At 40.1% G+C, this 21,405-nt stretch overlaps 1 non-coding gene across 1 annotated transcript; it reads right to left on the reverse strand.

Annotated features, from left to right (window-relative positions):
• Positions 1 to 19,909: 19,909 nt before the first annotated feature.
• Positions 19,910 to 19,982, reverse strand: TRNAV-CAC. Its single transcript has one exon. It is a non-coding gene; the product is annotated as a tRNA-Val (tRNA).
• Between the last annotated feature and the right edge of the window lie 1,423 nt (positions 19,983 to 21,405).

Genomic DNA, 21,405 nt, shown 5'->3' on the forward strand with positions numbered 1-21,405 from the left:
ACTAAAAGAATCACAGGCCTAAAGCAGATGCCCTATGCTGACCATCTAAAAAAACTCCAGCTATACTCTGTGGCATATCGTCTACTCAGAGGGGATCTCTGCTTAACATACAAGGCCATGTCAAACCCTGAGCTGTTGGACATGCTCCACTTAAAGAAATACCAATCCTTCAGAGCCACATGCTCCAGGGATCTAAACCTTGTTATCACAATGAATAAAACATGCTGGAGGGATAGGTTCCTGACCCAGAGACTCTCCAGACTCTGGAATAGACTGCCCATACATGTCAATCAGAGCTCCTCCTTGGCCTTCTTCAAAAGGAACCTTGATGGTTGGATTGGAGATAGAAAATTCACCCCGGGGATCACGTCAGTTGCCCTGCTAGACAGGGGTCCAGGGAAGTAAATATTGTGGGAAGAAATATCCAGGGATTTGTTATGGCTAGTCTTGTATAGACCCTAGGGCTGATAGCCTAGTACCAACCTATGAACCTATTAGAAAGGAAAGATAATCATGAAATGTGAAGAAAATACAGAAATACAGAATGTTCTTTACTCAAGGGAAAGATGCAGTCTTGCCAGCTACAGAATGTTCGTTAATGGAATGTTAGATTAAGACCAGGCCTGAAAACCAATGTTACCAAGGCTAAGAAGGCATATAAAGCATTACAGGGTTTTGGTATTATTAAATATACTTCAGATACAGTTAGAGAAAGCAGTCAGTTAGTTAGTTTGACCTGATACACAGAAAAGATTAAGCTACGCTATAGGCAGTTAAGCCTGATTACATAAGACAGATCAAATAAAGACAGTTTACATCATTCAGGACAATCAGAAGATATGTGCAGAAAATTTGGATATATTTAGCAGCAATGTTATTATCAGTACTGTTAATGAAGACAGTATTCAGATATTATGAACATCTAATAAATCCTTATTAAATGAACTACAGTGTTCAGAAAATTCATTCTGAAAAGTACACAAGACTTGGCCCATAAAGGAGAGACTGGCACCTGTTCAGCACGAGTTTGGGTAATTAACAGATAAAGACTTTTGTTTCAGTTTCATTTCAGTTGTTTCCAGTTAACTCCAGTACAGTACAGTCTTATCAATTCTTACAATTATAAAAAGAGTTATGGAATTTGTTGGTGGGACACAGTGAAAGGTGACTACAACACTATGAGATGGGGTAGGGTCATGGGAGGTGAACATGACAGCCAGATACACTGGCAGATTGTGGGGAGCCAGATATCATATCTTCCAGTGGTGGGGTCAGGCTGCCATGACATGACAATTGACATCATCTATTATGCTGGCCAGCAGAGTTGGGGCTGAAGCAGTATGTGGCAGAAAAGGGGTAGAATTATCAGACCATGGGCATTTATTCTGATGGTTTACCATGTGCTGATCCTAATAAGCGCCACTGCCCACAGATTGAACGGATAGCAGCCTGTGCACCTACAGGTGGCAGAGAAGGGGTAGAACTATGGGACAGTGTGTGTGTGTGTGTGTGTCTGTGTGGGTATGTGTAGCCTGAAGATTCATCCCAACTGCTTAACTGGAAAAGTGATGTCAGCCATGGCCTAGACAATGCCCAAAGCTGGAAGCAGTGGGCTATATGGGCACAGGTGACAATTAGGTCATCTCTCCAATATTTTAAGTAGTCTGACTTGGGACAGTCTGTGTCAAACCTTTTCACATACTGACCCTCCTACAAGCATGGAAGGCATAGCCTCTGGAGGCAGACTGAAAGGTGGTTGCAATATGTCTCATGGAGGCACCAATGGAAGAAACATTTTCCCTCAGCAATGTTGATTTTTCCCTCTCCATATACTCCATGTCACTGTTCGCTTGCTGTACCTGCGCCTGTGCTACCCCCCAATGAATGATGTATACCAACTCTGAGATTGCACTATAGTGGTAAAAATCCAAAGTACTAAAGCAAAGCGTGAAGGTATTTTTCACTTAGGTAGTTGAGTTTTTCTATTTAAGGGTTGCAATTATTTGTATTTGTTTGTACAAACACTTTTTTCTTGGGCTTATGAATGTTTATGTTTAGTAACAACATTTTAGCTTTATATGCTGTTTTTATGACTGTTTAAAGTTTAAGGTCTTTCTGATTTTTTATATTGTTTTTAATATGTATTTTTGTAATAATAATAACACTATTTTAAAAATTTTCCTTATGTTGGTATTGTGCTGGGGTGCAACAATTAACTGTATTTGAACTTACTCCTTGTTGTTTTTGTTTATATTCATGGCTTCTTTAAACTTTCATACCTAGTCTTAATTGAATGTTATTGATTGTTTAGTTTAAGTATTTATAACAGTAGGGTTTAGTTGGTTTCTTTATCTGATGAAGTGTTTTGCTTTAGGTTGAAAAATGCGGTGATTCAGTTAACGCGTTTTATTTTATTAATTTTTTGCACTTGGTGTTAATAAAAAGCGATTCTTTACTTTACGGACATCTCCGAGTGGTGGTTTCCTGGATGCCTCTGCAGTGACATTTGGTGTTTTTAGAGAAACTGAATTTTACTAAAACTGGCAGAAAAAGTTGACCTAGTCTATCAGTTTATTTTTTTCACACTGAGAGAGCTAAAATTAAGCTGTTGATCAGTAAGCAGCCATCTTGGAAAGTCATATTACCCTATCTTTTAGGTTCATAGGTGTGTACTAGGCCAATGGCCCTGGAGCCTTTACAAGCCTAACCCATAGAAGTGCCCTGGCATCATGCCGCTGTTAGTTCTTGGTGCCTCAATCAAGTTAACCCACTGCAGTAATCCCCGGGGTGAACTTTCTATTTCCCATCCACTTATCAAGATTTCTCTTGAAAAGGGCCAGTGAGGTGCTCTGCTTGACATGTATGTCACGTTTTATGTCAATAAACTTTGATTTTTGTTCCTGAGCTGTCCGGTGCACCGCTTTTCTCATTACAGTGCTTTTCGAGGTTATTAGTGTTTAGTGCACTGTTTGTTCCTTTGACTGTTTATGTATGGGAAGTCTATTACAGAGCATGGGCAGTCTCTGGGTTATGAACCTGTCCTTCCAGCATGTTATGTTGATTGTGGTAATGAGGTTGAGGTCCCTGGAGCGTGTGGTGCGGAGTGATTCAGATTTCTTTAGGTGTAACATTTCTAACAGGGCTGGGTCAGACATGGCTTTGTAAGTCAAGCAGATATCACCTCTTAATAGACGATATGAGACAGAGACAAGCTGGAGTTTTTTGAGTTTGTCCATGTAGGGCATGTGTTTAAAGTATAGGATCCTCTTTGTGAGGTACTTTTGTGGTCTTTCCAGCTGTTACAGGTGTTTAGTGAGGTACATGCCAAATGAGGCATTATACTCAATGACTGGTCTAATGAGGGAAAAGTAGAGAGAGAGATGATGACCTCTCTCTTCCTGGATGCAAAACCCTTGGTAATGAGATGTGCCACATAGAAGGACTTTCAGATCACATTGGCAATGTGGTGATCAAAGGAGAGGTTGCTGTCAACCTGTGTCTCCGGATCTCTTATAACACCTTCAGTGTTCAGTGGGTTACCATCAATGTGGTAATTAGTGGGAACTGAGTTTTTCCCAAAGGGAATGACGACACATCTTTTGGCATTAAGCTTAAGCCATGGTTTTGACACCAGTCATTGGTCTCAGTGAGGCCTTTCTGTAGGATGTCTACATCACTTGGGGAGTTAATAATGGCTCCCAGCTTGCAATCATCGGTGAACTTGGTAAGCCAGAGTCCCTCAGTGTTGGCCTGAACTTCTGAGAAGTAGATGCGAAACAGGAGAGGACCCAGGACTGATCCCTGTGGGATGCTACTCATGACTTGTCGGCAGTCTGACTTGGAGTCTGCTTCTTTCACACTGTGGGTTCTATCTGTGAGCTAATTTTCAACCCACCTAGTGATGTAGGGGTTGATGCCTAGTTTGGTGAGTCTATCAATAATTCCTGAGTGGGGAATGGTATCAAAGGCCTTGGCCAGATCAAGGTAGGCTGTATGAACTGCCTTGCCCTCATCCACAGCTCTGGTGACTGACTTAAAGAAGTCAACCAGGTTGAACAGGCATGATCTACCCTTCACAAAACCAAATTGCATGGGATCCAGAGTTTGGAGATTCCCTATACCCTTGTTAATTAGGCCCATGATGATGCACTCCATAGCCTTGCATATCAGACTCATCAGGCTAATGGGGTGATAATTCCCAAGGTCTGTAGTCTCTTCCCCTTTATGGAGAAGGATGACTGTAGCAGTGCACCATTCTGTAGGGACAAAACCTGAGGTGAGGCTGTGATTAAATAGGGCACACAGGTGTGGTGCCAGTTCACTTTGTAGTTCATGTAGAACACAGCCAGGAATAGTGTCGGGTTCCATGGAAGCTGCATTCTTGGCCTTGGACAATGCAGCTTTAACCTGTGCTGCAGTAATGCTGGGTGCCTGGCAGTCTTCCGGTATTGTGATTGGTCCTTTAGGGGGGTAGAGGGGTAAAGTTAGCACTGAATCTGTCAGCCAGTATGTTGGCAATATCTGTTGGCTCAGTATAGGAGGTACCATTGTGCAGTAACTCAGAGCAAATCTGGGTACTGCCGTGGAGATTCTTGATATAACTGTAGAAGGCTTTATGGTTGGTTTTAGTGTCTGCTGCAATTCTGCCTTTGTAGCTAGCTTTAGAGGTTTTGATGAGGGATCTCAACTTTTTGTTGAGGCTAATAAGGGAGTTTTTTCAGTATTGGAACTTCACCTTTTTCTGCAACAGTTCCTTCCTTCTGTTGTAGAGTTTGTTAATGGCAAGGTTCCACCAGATTGGCTTCCTTCTTTTGGAGGAGAGCATCTTGGTTCTGTTGGATATGGCTAGTTCCATGCATTTATGTACATGTTCGTACAGTGCATTGGTGTATGATTCAGTGGTCATGCACCTATTTTCCATTTGCATGGGTACTGTGAAGTTAGCCACCTCTGTTTTTAGGAGCCCAAGTCAGCTTTGGAGAAGTTTTTCATGGTGGTTACCTTTGCTGGTGGTGTGGGTGAGATGTGGATTTCCATGACAATTATCTTGTGGCTAGATCTAACCAGGGAGGAATTGACTATTGGTGTTGGGCAACGTTTGCCCATGTTAGTAATAACCAGGTCAAGGATGTTGCTTCCTCTAGTGGGGGTAAGAATGAGCTGGTCCAGTGCATTGGAATTAATGAATTCCATGAAGCATTGGGCAAGTGTATTGGTGCATGAGTAGTTTTCCCAGTTGATGGAGGGGTAGTTGAAGTCACCAAGTATGAGAGTGCTGGGTTGGACCCTAATAGTTTCCAGGATGCTTAGGAACATGGAGTGAGAGTCTTGGGACATGGTTGGGGACCTATAGCAGGCTACGACCTGAATCACCATCTTACCCACTGTTAGTTGTACCTGAAATATCTCTGACACATTATGCTGGGCTACTAGTCTGGAGGTGTGGATATTCTTTATGAATATGGAGACGCCATCGCCTTTGGAGCTTCGGTCCATGTTCTGGGGCCGAAATATGTGGAATGAGTTATAGCCTGGTAGCGCAGGGGTGCTTTCTGCTGCTTTAAACCAGGTCTCTATTACAGCACAAATGTCAATGTTCTCCATTTTGAGGAGTGCTTCGAGTGACTGCATCTTGAGATTTAGACTTCTAGCACTGAGCAGCATGCCCCTCAGATTACATTTATTTATAGCTGTTATGGTGGTAATTTGGTCTTTGGAACACCAGCTAAAAAGGCACTATAGGGGTGGAAACAGCCTTAGCCAGTATCCGGAAACCTAGGAGGTGACAGATGCAGGCCATCTCTGGCAAAGCACTGAGGTCTGTCAATCATGTCATCCCAAGCAGACAGATACTGGATTCCCTTAGAATGAAACCAGAAACTTAGCCAATTGTTGAAGTCAATCATTTTCTGCTTGTATTGCGGTATCATTCTGGGTGATGGTAGGATGCTGCTCAGGGCTAGGGTCATACCCACCTGGGCTACATAATCCGAGAACTCCTCCATGTCTCTTTTCATGTAGTCCAGGGAGGTGTGTCTCAGGTCATTCCCACCCACATGGACAATGACAGAGTCATACTTGTACTTGTTGTGTAGTGACATGAGTGCATGTGTTGTGTCGGATCCTGGCACCCAACAGACAGCTGACTGTTACCTTCTCCTTATTCAACCTAGTGAGTGAGACATCAGTGTGCCTCACTATCGAGTCACCTATGATTAGTGTATTGGGCAAGCTGTTTTGCCTTAGGAGCTTAGGTTGAGGGGCACACTGTTTTGAGTGATAATTGAATGAGGTTTCAACTTGATGATTTCCATTTTTAACTGCTGAACTCTTCAACTTGTGTTTCCAATAGAAACTCACTTCCAGTGTGATTTCCATTCGCACATTAGCAGCGATTCAGTGTATGATGTGTTTTCTCTTTTCTCTGCGGTTGTGATTGTAAAGTTACTATACGTAAGTAACCTTTGTGTTATATTTATAATTATGTTATATAACCCCATTCACATAAAACAAAGTTCATCCCTCTCCATTTTTAACAGAAAGTCAGATCTATGGATGGGAAATAGAAAATTTACCCCAGGACTGCCCCTCTACTGTTAATGGACAGATGCAGCTCCTAAATGCTTTAGCCCATACATGGGTCTCCTCAAATTATTTATGATCCCAGTTATTCTCATTATGGGTAATATATACAATTATCAACCTTGGAATTGGTCAGGTCACTCTGTAACCAAATAGGATAGATTACTTGAGCACAAAAATGGAAACTGGCAAGGCTTAAAATGGCCGCAGGGGCATCTAGCCTAGTACTTAACTTATGAACCTGTTTAACTAAGTGAAATATTTCTAAATATGGGTGTGATGGATTACTGTCAAATAAAAGGTGTTGGTGAGGTTTGCTACTTCATATGTCAAGGGGACATCTGGCATATCGCCCATCCAATTTTTTACAAGATTTGGAGACAGCATTGCAATTTTGTTTTAAACCAAGATCAGCAGGAGAGTGCTTCTTTAGTTTTTGTATAATGAAAGCAAGATCCCATCACCTTTTCTCAATTCATTCACATTAGCATCACAAAAGGTCAATAAAAACTACCTGTATTTCATAAGCTTGAGTAGGCACAAACTCAGAACACATGTACTTCAGCTAACGATAATATAAGCAAATGCAATAACAAAAATAACCCCTTTTATCAGGATGGAAAGAAACCCTCCCCTCTTCTTTATTACTCTAATGTCGTTTCACTCTTTCACTGAAAGCCAGTGAGATTGGAGTACCTAATACATACTATGCCAACAACTATCACAGCCATACAAGTTCAGAAATATCATTTAATAAATAATTAATAAATAATATGTTCATCACGAAAATGCTGCTTATTAAGTGAGCTCCAAACCTGAAAAATGCACAAAGCATAACTTACATAGTGAAACTGAGTACGATAGCAAGGTGATTGTCCGCAGAGCTGCCAGGTTGTTCCACATCTCTTCTGTAAAGGGATTCATATGTGGATTGCCAGCTAGTCTGCAGCTAAAAGAGAAGCTAGGAAAAGGACGTTAAAAGGATTAGTACCAACAAAGCTGCATGCTCAGAGAGACCTCAGTGACACTACAAAACAAAAGCTCCCAACTTTGTAGCCAGTTTGCAGTCATGGGTCAGCTACTGTTTTGTTAGAAATTGGACAAAAAAAATTGCTATTAACAAATTCTAAGCCTACCACATCTATGATGCCATACATGCTACATCATTATATACCCACACAATCAAAAGCACCTCACTCATATGTTTCACAAACAATAACGGCACAAGCAAATGACATCATAAGCTGTCATTCTTCAGCAGCTGTGAAATAAGCTCAGGTGATACAAGTGTTTAAGTTTGAAAGTAACTGAGCACATTTTTGTTTCATTTTTGATTCTGTTATATGAAAAGTTTTACTTTTTATTTTTTGTCTTGCTGTCTGCATTAATGTACCTTTTTAAAATGTTTCTTACACAATCTCTATTAATTGCTTGTTTTATGTATTTTCTAATGCATATTATTTTTTTAACCGTAGCAAAGTAATGAAGGTAATTCAGTAAATGTGCATCAAGAGAAGTTAAGAAAATAAATTGTGACCCATACCTGCAGGTCCTGAAACAGTAACATTTAACGTGTGAAAATAGACTTTAAATATACTAATTCCCAGACCATAGCACCTCAGAGTATTTCCCTTACTCACAGCCTCAGGTATTGTGATCTCAGGTTTAGGATATATAAACTGAATGGGATGTCAGGGTGCAGGGGTCTTACCGTCTGAAAAAAAAATACATTTTGTAATTTCCGGAGTTAGAGTTACTGATCTCAACTTTGTTAGAAACAGTTAGGTAAGTACCCCATCTGATTATGGGGTAGCCTGACTGGTCAGTATTACTTCAAACTGTTGTTTCTTGGAAGGCTTGTGTATATATACATGTTTGTTTCCCACTGTACTGGGGTGCTTGTCAAAAAAAGTCAGTTGGTAACACCCTTTAAAAATAATTTTGCTGTCCTACTTCTGTTGTACAACTGCAAGATTGTTATTGTGGTACTGAAAACTAAGAATTAATGTATTCTGCATTAAGTATAACTGCTCACCTCACAGTGTTGTTTTCAGTCTGGATATACAGGTATGGAACTTCCAATTAAGACTGTTCACATCATTCATAATACAGTTATGTAGCCTCGTGGTGAGAAAGTTTCACATCGTTCATACTAAGAAAGTTTCACATCATTTTTTTTTTAATTGTTGCTTCTTTGAAGATTTGTGTACAACTGTTGCTTGTTTATGTCTCACACTACTGGAGCACTTGACAGAACAAATTAGTTTGCAACGTTCTTTAAAAATTACTTTCCTGTTCCACATTCATCCTGCAACATTTTTTTTTATGTGGTACTGAAATGTACTGGAAATGTATCAGGTGGAACAGCTTGTCTCATTGTTGCTTTGTGCCAGTTGTAGGCACATGCAGCTTTTATGCCTAGGTGAGTGACAGTTCAAGGTGTAAAACTACTGTTATGTCTGTTACACTGTATTTTTTCTGCAACACTCCGGTTGTTTAGTACAATTGTCAAACATGCTGCAGTTAACAGAGTAAAACTTTTTTTGGTCATCAGTTGAGTGAAGACCAGCTAATGTTGCACTGAAGAAATTTTATTTTATTTATGCATTTATTTATATATTTATTAAATTTTGAACTTAACTGGGGTAGTGCACTGATCCCATTGGATCCATTTCCATGTGATACAAGAGTTAACCCAGGGATATTAAAACAATAGATATACAATATATATATATATATATATATATATATATATATATATATATATATATATATACATATACATATATATATATATATATATATATACACACACACACACACACACATATATATATATATATATATATATATATATATATATATATATATATATAGTGACTGACAAAACACAATATATTCATGCATTATATACAAAGTGAATATCAAAGTTGGCATGTTGAAAGAATCAGAATGAAAATCAGAGTTTGAGCAAGCTGTGCACATGGAAGTAGGATAAGAAAAGCTTTAAGCTATATGACTATTTGAGTCTAAACCTCTGCTGCAAATTAATGAAAGATTCACATCTGAAATGAATAACCTACAGGTGGACAAAGATTGATCTCTTGGGCTTTGGCTGCCCAAAGTTCAACCACCATAGGAAATCACTGTTGGTAAGTTCTGCCTATAGTGATGCCCTGTTTGGAGGAATTTCCCCCTTCTTTGAGTTGATGCAACCATGGAGTTGGTATAACTTAAAAAGTGCATTTTTTTTCATAGGTTCATACTAGGCTATCTGCCCTGGGGCATTTATAAGCCTAGCCAGAGTGTGTTTGGCTTTTGCCACCCATTTTAAAATTAATTTTGCTATGCTCTTTTTCGAGGTTAGTATACTGTGCCTCTGTCTAACAGTGACACAGAAGTGATACCCGGGGTAAACCTACGATCCCCTATCCACTCATCAAGATTTCTCTTGAAGAGAGTCAATGAGGGACTCTGCCTAACCTGGACTGGGATTTTATTCCAGAGTGAAGGGAGCCTCTGGGTTATGAATCTGTCCCTCCAGCATGTCCTGTTTATTTCAGTGCTGAGGTTCAAGTCTCTCGAGCGTGTAACTCGATGGGATTTGGATTTTCTGAGGTGCAGCATGTCCATTAATTCCGGGTTGGACATGGCTTTATAAGTCAGGCACAGATCGCCTCTGAGCAGGTGGTATGCCACTGAGTAGAGCTGGAGTTTCTTTAACCGGGCAGCATATGGCATCTGTTTGAGCCCTTTGATCCTCTTGGTGAGGTACTTTTGGGGTCTTTCCAGTTGCTGCAGGTGTCTGGTAAGGTACATCCCAAAAGGGGCATTGTACTCAATTATGGGCCTGATGAGGGATGAGTAAAGAGGCACGATGACCTCCCCTGATCTAGATGCGAATCCCTTCATGATTAGGTGGGCTATATAAAAAGTTTTTCTAACCACTTTGGCCACGTGGTTGTCAGATGAGAGATTGCCATCAACTTGGGTCCCCAGGTCCCTAATTACTTCTTCCATACTTAATGGATTACCACCTATGTGGTAATTTGTGGGCACTTTGTTTTTGCCAGAGGGGATGACTGTACACTTTTTGGCATTTAGCTTGAGGCCATGGCTCTGGCACCAGTTGTCTGTTTCTATGAGGCCCTTTTGGAGGATACTTGTGTCGGCTGGAGAGTCGATTATAGTGCCCAGTTTGCAGTCATCTGCGAACTTGGTCAGCCACAGTCCTTCTGTGTTTGCCTGTACCTCCGAGAAATATATACCGAACAGGAGAGGTCCCAGGACTGAGCCTTGTGGGACGCCACTTGTAACTGGCTTGGAGTCTGACATGGCTCCAACAATTCTAACCATGTGGGTTCTGTCCTTGAGCCAGTTTGCAATCCATCTAGTGACATAGGGGTTTATATTTAAGCTGGTGAGCTTATCTATAATGCCCGAGTGGGGTATTGTATCAAAGGCTTTTGCGAGGTCCAGGTAGGCTGTATGGACCACCTTCCCCTCGTCAATGGCCTTAGTGACTGTTTCAAAGAAATCGACCAGGTTTAAGAGGCAGGATCTGCCCTTAACAAAGCCGAACTGGGTAGGATCCAGTGTCTGTAGGACCCCAATATCTTTTTTTATTAGGTCCATGATGATCCTTTCCATAGCTTTGCAGACCAAGCTAGTCAGGCTTATAGGGCGATAGTTTCCAGGATCCGCTGAGGCACCACCTTTGTGGAGAGGCACCACTGTTGCTGTACGCCACTCTTTGGGTACATATCCTGTGGTAAGGCTGAGATTGAACAGTAGTTTTATGTTTGGGTTTAGCTCTTCTTGGAGTTCATGTAGGACACAGCCTGGGACACCGTCTGGTCCCATTGATGCTGTGTTTTTTGCTTTGGGGAGGGCGGCTCTTACCTGAGCATCTGAGATGTCAGGGGGGCAGCACTCTGCTGGGATAGATATTTGCCCTTTTGGTGGGGGGGGGGTTTGCGCTGAACCTGTCAGCTAGGATGTTGGCAATGTCTGTGGGTTTGGTGTATTTTTTGTCATTTTGGACTAATTCTGAGCATATCTGGGAATTCCCACCCAGGTTCCTAACATAACTAAAGAAAGCCTTGTGATTATCCTTAGTGTCCTGTGCAATTTTTCTCTCGAAGCTGGCCTTAGACGATTTTATGAGTGCCCGTAGTTTTTTGCTAACACTGATCAGAGATGCCTTCCCTTTTTGGGATTTTGCTCTATCATGTAGTAGCTTCCTCCTTCTATTGTATAGTTTGTTTATGGCTGGGGTCCACCAGACAGGACGTCTGCCTTTGAAGGATTGGTTCTTGGTTTTATTTGGGATTGCATGATCCATGCATTCCTGAAGGTGTTCATAGAATGCGTTTATAAAGGATTCTGCGGACTGGGCCATATTTTCCACAGGCCTGGGGGCTTTGAAGGATTCCACCTCGGTTTTGAGGAGTGTGAAATTTGCTTTAGAGAAGTTTTTCACTGTGGTTTTCTGGGCAGGGGGTGGGGTAGGGATGTGAATATCCAGTGAGATTAGTTTATGGTCTGATCTTACCAGTGAGGGATACACTTCTGGTCTGGAGCATAGAGTCCCCACGTTGGTGATGATCAGGTCCAGTATGTTTTCCCTTCTTGTGGGAGTGGTAACATGTTGTTCTATAGCATTTGAGTTTATAAATTCTAGGAACCTTTGAGCTAGGGTGTTGGAGCTAGAGTAATGCTCCCAGTCTATGTTTGGGTAGTTGAAGTCACCCAATATAATGGTGTTTGGAGAGACCTTCATATTTTCCAGTGTTCTCAGGAAGGCCGAGTGGGGTTCCTGGGTTTGGGAGGGTGGTCTGTAGCAGGCTATAAACTGGAAAGCAGTTTTACCCACTGTTAGTTGCACATGGATAGTCTCTGATGCTTCGTGCTGTGCCACCAACCTGGAGGTGTGGGTATCTCTGACGAATATTGATACTCCCCCTCCTTTTCTGGTTCGGTCCATGTTTTGGGTCCAAAAAGCATGGTATAAGGTATAACCTGGTAGTGCTGGGGTGCTCTTGGGAGCCTTGAACTGAGTTTCTGTTACTGCACAGATATCGATGTTCTCCATGCTAAGGAGAGTTTCGAGTGCATGCATCTTGAGGTTTAGACTTCTGGCGCTGAGTAGCATTACTCTTAGTTTCTTATCCCTTGTGATACCTATGGAGGTGGGTTTGTCTTTTGAGCCTTGCCTAAAAAAGGCACTATGGGGGAAGCAAGAGCCTTTGCCAATATCCAAAAGTCCAGGGGTGACAGGTGCAAGCCGTCCCTAGCGAAGCATCGTGGCTTGTCGAGCATGTCATCCCAGGCTGACAGGCATTGGATCCCCTTTGAATGACACCAATACTTAAGCCAATTGTTGAAATTGATAATCTTGTCTTCATATTGTGGCATCATTCTTGGTGAGGGTAAGATGCTACTCAAGGTCAGGGTCATACCGGCCTGAGCCACATGCTCAGAGAGCTCCTCTATGTCTCTTTTCATGTAGTCCAGGGAGGTACGTCTCAGGTCATTCACACCAGTATGGACAATGACTGAGTCATATTTGTACTTGCCTTGGAGTGACCTGAGTGCTTGTGTTATGTGGCAGATCCTAGCGCCCAACAGGCAGCTCACCGTGACCTTCTCCTTGTTCAGCCTGGTGAGCGGGACGTCAGTGTGCCTGACGATAGAGTCACCTATTACAGGTGTATCAGGTGTGTTGTTTAGCCTTAAGAGCTGTGACTGTTCGGCACACTGGCTTTGTGAGCTATGTGTTGCACATGTTTTGTTTTTGGGTAGCGGTTGCTTGGGTGTCTGCTTTGGAGGTCTCTGCTGCTTAGGCAGATTTTTATTTAGAGCCTCCGAGTATGTTTTTGTGTGTTTATGTGTTTGGTTTGCTATCGTGGTAGGTCTATGTGAGACTGGAATTGTAGTGAGTGTGGTTTCAATCTCCTCCTGACAGGTTTCGCCAGTACTGAGTTGAGAGAGCTTAGCCTCCAGTTTGGCTATATGGTTGCATCTCTCACATGTGTTGGAATTTGTTGGGAGGAGGAGAGGGTTGTCTGTGTACATGAGGCAGTTGTAACATTGCCTCAAGATTCCCAGATTCACCAGCTGGACCGGAGAGGAGATTGACAACTGACCTTTGGGCATGCTAGAATAGTATTGGGAATTCCTTTATAATTGAAAAAAAGGGCCAATGGGGAACAAGGTACTCAAGGGGAGTTTGTGAGGGAGTAGTGCTTTTAATTTTTTAGTGCTGACTTATATAATTGCTTTAGTGAGCAAGTGCCAGGTAACTTAAATGCAATGTGTTACAGGTAACTTAAATGCAAAAATGACAAACAGTAACTTTCTTTCAAGTGAAACAAGGAAATAAGTACAGTAAGCAATGCAGATGTCACTAGGGATCCACAAAAGCACTGAAAAGCCACATTTTAGGTGGAATTAGCATTTCAGGGAAATAACAAGCAAACAAGCATACAAACAAAGCTAGATTCAGCAGGCCTGGATCTAGTCTATGCTACAGCAAACAAGGTGTACCAATTTAGTAAGAAACAGTTCAAATATGCAGGCACTATAAGCCTCTAACCAGAAATTCCCAGCTCAGAAGGGCAGAGTCCAGCCTCTCCTCCCACAGGAGTGCAGACCACGAACCTTCTTAATGTAAAATAACTGGCCTGAAGCCCAAGTGCTTAAACCAGAACTAATACACTTTTAGAATAACAGACACTGAGCCCTCAATCAGCAGTTCCCAACTTAGAAGGATGTAAGCTACCTGTCCTGCTACCACAGTGCAGGCCACAAACCTTCCTAATGTAAAACAGCTGGTCCGAGCCCAAGTGCTTAATCCAAAAGACTTTGAATGATAGCTACACTTTAATCAAGTTACTATCAAGCAGTAATAAATACAACTGAATACTTTAAAGAATGCCTGGATTAGTGCTCAAGTTATACAAACAAAACTAGATTCAGCAGGCCTGGATCTAGTCTATGCTACAGCAAACAAGGTGTACCATTTTAGTAAGAATCAGTACAAATATGCAGGCACTATAAGCCTTTAACCAGAAATTCCCAGCTCAGAAGGGGTGAGTCCTGCCTCTCCTCCCACAAGAGTGCAGACCATGAACCCTCTTAATGTAAAATAACTGGCCTGAAGCCCAAGTGCTTAAACCAGAATTAGTACACTTTTAGAATAACAAACACTGAGCCCTCAATCAGCAGTTCCCAACTCAGAAAGATGTAAGCTACCTGTTATCCTTTTTATTTGACAAATGCAGTCCAGGGAATCCAATCCTTGCTAGGCTGAGTTTTGTCCACTTATAGCTGAAGCATCTGAAACTGCCCATTTACATCCCACTAAATCTGGCTGTTCTTTATCCTGTTATGCAAAATATTACTGTTTACTGAAACCAGCTAAAAATCAAGGCAACACAAAATTAAGTATTTCTCAGTGATGCATGTTACCAGAGTACTACTTAGTCTAGTTTGTAAATGGATTTATTCTAGGTCATTTTGCCATTATGCCTGAAAACTAAAAACCCATCCTCTAATTGGGCTCAGCCAATTCATTTCCATATGACAAACATAACCAGTACCTTTGTGGGGAGGGGGTAAGAACCATCCAGGGAAGCCATTATACAGGCAACCATGAAGACTACTTGTGCCCTTAACATCTTAGTAACTGAGGGTATTTTGTTTTTCTGTATCAGAGCCCTAAGTCCACTCCCTGGTGGTGACATAAGTACTTGCATCACTGCAGGCACATCTTCTGTCCCTCTACCATGTGTACGTGCATTCCTTTACAAGGATTACCTTCACTGGCTTGCTTGGCACCAATCCATGCCCTCACCTGCACTGGCTCCCTGCTAAATAAAAAGTCATTGCTTTGTCTGAAGACACACCCAAGACGTCTTGGGACTGATACCTCCCAAACTCATAATGGGCACATCCATTACCATTTGTTTGTGCCATTAAGAGTCTAAGCCTCAAGTCAAACCCTGATCACCTGGGCCATAGTCAGGTCTGTTTTCCTTTATGCCACTGGTGCAGGACTAACCCACTATATAAAACTTAGCTTTATGGAACAATAATTTGCTGATTTGTTTGCCAATCTGTATATGTGCAACACATGCACATTACTGTAACAAGCTAAAGACTGCAGTGTTAAGCAACACAAAAAACAATACTGTATACAGCATCATATGCACTGCATATAAGGAAACAAGCATTAATTAAACTCATGCAGCCCTGAAGCAGGGCAAACTGGTCTACCCCAGAATTAATTTTTAAACCAGAGTTTGCATGGTACATACCACCTCATAACATTTTCTTCTCCTTTCCTATCATATTGCTGAAATCCGTCACAAACGCTAATCAGTATTCAGCATGGAGAAGGACTTGTTTACCAGTCTACGATTTATATACCAGAACTCCCCTGCACCGGCAGTCCAATCCAGGCCTCAACAATCTTGTCCATTCTCCCTTCATAGATATATATATATATATATATATATATATATATATATATATATATATATATGGTTTACTATTAAAATGTCGGGCGGCACTACGTCGACTGTACTATAGTCGAACACGGAAGTTCAAAAATAGTAATGTCGACGTCAAAAAAACAATCTAGGAATGGTTTTAACATGGGTCGAGGTAGGTGTTCAGTATTATTCAGAACTACAAACATCCCCCCTACCTCAACCCATGTTAAAACACAGTCCTAGATTGTTTTTTTGTCGTCGACATTACTATTTTCGAACTTCCGTGTTCGACTATAGTACAGTTGATGTAGTGCCGTTCGACATTTCAATAGTAAACCATATATATATATATATATATATATATATATATATATATATATTTTATTATTATTTTTATTTAACATTTGTTGACTGGGCTAGTCTAGCTGGATATATGTCCATTTTCAGTAGAGGCCCGGGGAGAAAAGCTCCACAAAGAACAGTCGATTAAAACAAATCAAAGTTTTTGGGCATGTATAGACAAAAAGACATAGATAATAGTTTACAAGTGACAACAATACAGCAAAAAGAAAAAGAGAAAAAAAACACAAACTTTTTTTTTTTTTTAGGAAAGTACAAGAAGTAGGGAGGGGAGTAATAGTGGAAGAAAAGACACAAGGAAAGTGGGGAGAGAAATGCAGACAGGTTTGGAAAAAGTAAGGTAGAAAAGAGAAGTAATATCTAATAAGAGGAGCTTGGAGTAGGTAGTTCATAGTAAGATTTTAAGTGACCTAAGGAATGAGAAGAGAGTAAGGAGGATGTGCTTAGGAAGCGAGAAATAGTGATAAAGAGGAGAAGAGATTTTAGTCTGGGTTGCTGCATGGGCAGAGCCAGTGGTTAGTAAGATGAAGTTTGAGCTTCTTTTTGAAGAGTGAGGAAGAGGAGATCATAGTGAGGTCCTTAGGAAGAAGGTTCCAACTTTTACCCACTGTGTGGGAGAAAAGTGAATCACCTGCTTTGTTATTAGATTTGTATATGGATACTAAAAGTTTGTGTGAAGTGCGAAGGTTAGAAAGATTTTTATAGGGATTAATAAGTTTGGTAAGGATAGGAGTTTTTTCAGGGAAGTAAAGGATTTTTGGGGTGATAATAAGTTGCTGAGATAAAAGCTGATTATCAAGTTCAAGCCAGCCAAGTTGTTTTAAATTTAGGCAATGGTGAGATCTAAAATGGGAGCTGGTAGCAAATCTGGCAATATTATTGTAGGCGGTAGTTAATTTGTTCAGGTTAGTTTTAGATAGGTTTGTGAATAAAGGTGATGCATACAGGAGAGTAGAGATAAGATGGGTGTGAACAATGGTAATTCTGGCTGAAGGAGTAAGGAAAGGCTTGATTTTGTAGAGGGAGCCAAGCTTTTTGTTACTAGATTTAATAGTGGTATTAATATGAGTGTCATAGTTTAGGCAATGATCGATAGTAACACCTAAAAGTTTAGTTGTTGTGTCAGGAGATATGACTGTGCCGTTTTAGATCTGATGGAGAAGTGGAGTGGTGGAGATTTTTGTGTGGGTGTGAACAACAAAAGTTTAGTTTTTTTTAGGGTTAAGGAGGAGACATCGCTGTAAAAACCACTCTTCCACAAGCTGAAATACATTTTGGGTGAGAGATTGAAGTTCAGATGGGTTAGAGGCTGAGGAGACTAAGGTGGAGTCATCTGCATACTGAATGGTTACAGCTTGGGGGATGCTAGAAGCAAGATCATTGATAAATATGGAAAATGAAAGGGGACCTAAGATAGATCCTTGGGGGACTCCAAGGGAGACAGGAAGAGGGGAGGATAGAGTGTTTTCCCAGAGGACTGCCAGTTTTCGATTGTCTAGGTAAGACTTAAACCATTGTAGTGCCAGAGTGTCAAGTGAGAGTGATTTCAGAAGATTCAAGAGTATTTGATGATTAACCATGTCAAATGCTTTGGAGAGATCTATAAAGACAGCAGAAGAGAGGATATTATTGTTGCGGTTTTTATTTATGTGATCAGTAAAGGAAAGAAGGGCAGTAGTAGTGCTATGGGAGGAACGAAATCCATGCTGGGAGGGAGCTAGTAGTCCATTAAGAAGGAGGTGGTTGAGCATTTGTACGTGAATACATTTTTCCATGATTTTAGCTAAGGGAGAAAGTAGGGCAATTGGATGGAAGTTTGAAAGTTCTGACGAGGTTCCACCCTTATAAAGGGGAATAATATGGGAGATCTTCCAGATGGAAGGGATAGTGCCTTCTTTGATGGTTCTGTTTATAAGAATAGAGACAGGGTAGGCGATTGCTTTGGCTGCAGTTTGTAGATATTGAGCAGTTAATAAGTCAGCAGTTATATATATATATATATATATATATATATATATATATATATATATATATATATATATATATATATATATATATATATATATATATATATATATATATATATATATATATATATACACAAACACACATAACACATGCATAACTTCTTTTTATAGATATTTTACAGCACTCTATTCTGAAATTAGTTTGCTAATAAATATACATTTTCATCCCTCTTTATGTGCAATACCAAACAATTAAGCCTCATTTTTTATATTTATTAGGTTTCCATCCCATCATTTTCAATAAGGCTTGCATATGTATTGCTAATCGTAAGTATGGCAAAGACTGCACAGTACACCCATACACAAGTTACTTTGTAAGTTTCTTGTTCACGGTACAAAATGGGTATGAGCAGTGTCAGGGTTCATTTCTTTTGCAAGGAAAGTATGGCCTCTGATTTTTGACCACTGACTTAAAACTGGTCTTGTTTTAACATCAAACCATGCAAGTTCTGTTTTATCAAGGAGCCAGCTATTGAAAAATACACTTGATGCAGCTGTAGTGGGTATCAGTCTAGTTCTGCCCAATTTTAGATAAGAGACCCTTTGCCTGTGATAGGATAAAACAGCCATTGCACTACCAAGGCTAGCAACCATAACTTATAGTGAAGTGTATCTAGTCAGATACTATAAAGATACATCTAAAGAACAGTTTTGCTTAGAAACAAGGGGGCATAGCAGGAAATATTATGCAATTCAAATACACAATTAGAAGTTGCTTTGAAGATACATATTCCATACTTAGGCAGCTTGGCTGTGTGTGCACTTTTTATACAAATCTAACCTTAAATGGAATTAAAACAATTGCAATGAAATCTGTGAAAGCAATTTCAAAATGCTATTCATACTAGGCTAACTGCCCTTGCAAGCCATTTTAAGACTAGCCAATTATCCCTTGTGAGTCTCAAACCCTACAACTTGTGTTTGTAAAGCAAACACCTTAACCATTAAGCCACTCACCCAACTGCTATTTTGACATAAACGTTTAAGTATGGCTACTGTCTCAGAAAACCTCATGAAGACACTCTTACATGTTTCATTGCTACTGCCCACACTGTTCTGTTTACATTAAAAAGTGATGTTCAGCAACTTATCCACTGCACAAGTAAATATACATTGTTATCTAATTCACTAGCATTTCAAATAAAAGTGATAGCGACAAGATAAAAAAAAAAGTTCCAGATTCACTGGTGATAGTTTATCTGCTCAGTTGTGGTACTTTGTAATGTTTTCAAGTTAGAATACATTCCTGTCACATGTCATGCAAGCCAAAAATATCTTGAATAAAAGTGATAAAACTATAAAATTTTCTAGATGTCACAAGTGACTATCTCTTCATTTGTGATATTTTTATGTATGATCTTACAGCTTTTCAATGCATGTACATGGGTTAAACAGAAAACTAAATCAAAGTATATTACATTGTTAAAAAAAAAAAGCAAAAATTGTTTCTGCCCGGTTTCGAACCGGGGACCTTTCGCGTGTGAGGCGAACGTGATAACCACTACACTACAGAAACTTGGATAGTACCTCTTTTCTCTTTCTCTGAAAAACAGTATCAGTTTGCTATATGAGCATTTTTCATATGGAAAATATTAATTTCTTTTTAGATATGACAAATTTAGGAAATTAAAACTATGCTTCTCAAAATTGACTAGCGTAAAATTACTCTGAAAGACTGTATTACATGTTGCTGTAAATGCTCCAGTTTAAGCGCAAATGAAATAGGCAAACACTGACAAATGCCTGATATTTAAGATATGAAAAACTGCTTTCACGTTCTCTTCATTATCTAGCACTATTCAGAAAGACAAAAAAAGTCCTAATGTACTGGTGATGCAACATCCGCTCTCCTAAGTATTTTGAAACTCTATTATCTACAACACAAACTTATGGTAATGAAAATTCAGTGAACAGGAACTCTCTACAGTTAATGTTTAAGAACTACTAGCTAACACTGATTCTACCAAATTCTGAGGTGAAGATTTAAGTAATCTCTGTAGCACAAAAACTACAAAAACATGGACTGATTAGTATTTTGAATTCTACAAAAACAATATGAAAACCCTTTGTAGTAAACACTGTATATATGCTTTTGCAGAACTCTTTTTTTTCGGGAGTGTAAAGAAGTAGAGCATACACTTAATCCAAGACTCGCAGCTCCCTGTTACAGTATGTTAAATGGCAAGATCAAACTGCATACTTGCAGACGAGCTGCTGTTTATGGACTGCAAAATGTCTCCACCCACTTTTAAAGCAGACCTTTCACATATTCAACCCATGTCATATCGCTCAAATGAAAGCGTGCAAACAGCTAGATTAGAAGAAACTTGACACCACAATACTGTGCTTGTCAGGTTATTTTCATTCATTCCCAGAGACTGCATAATTTGAGAATTAAGGCAACTAGCTTCTTTTTTTGGTCCTCTCTAAACAGTTACAAATGCAGTCAGATGAAAAAGAGATGAGAAGTCTTAAGGAAGTCACAACAGAATTAGTAGTAGATACAATTCAAGAGTTATTAGGAAAATATATACTTTAGAAAGGACGATTAGTGAGTGGAAATAAGAAACAGATTTAGAGAAAATAGTAATTAGTGGTACTGACAAAGACAAATATATTGCAGAAGAAAGTAAATCTGACAGTACATGAAAAGGGGCAGCTGCAGAGTGCTAACATGAGTATTTGGACACTATGAATGGGTTTAGAAAAGCTGTTGTTAAGAAAACTTTTAGCACAATGATTCAGGCAATAGAAAGTAGAAAGAGCAGTAACCAAACTTAGAAAGTGTGCAATGCAGGGGGGCACACGGATTGAGGCCCTAGTGTCCACAAAATACAGATTTCACTCACTCAGGGCCTTTTATTTTTAAGAATATCTATTAGGTGCTTGCAGATCTCTATTTTTACTGTTTAAACACAGCACATAACCATCTGTTTTAA

The sequence above is a fragment of the Protopterus annectens genome, chromosome 3.part0, assembly GCF_019279795.1.
Source record: "Protopterus annectens isolate FY-2018-M chromosome 3.part0, PAN1.0, whole genome shotgun sequence".
NCBI lineage: Eukaryota > Metazoa > Chordata > Ceratodontiformes > Protopteridae > Protopterus > Protopterus annectens.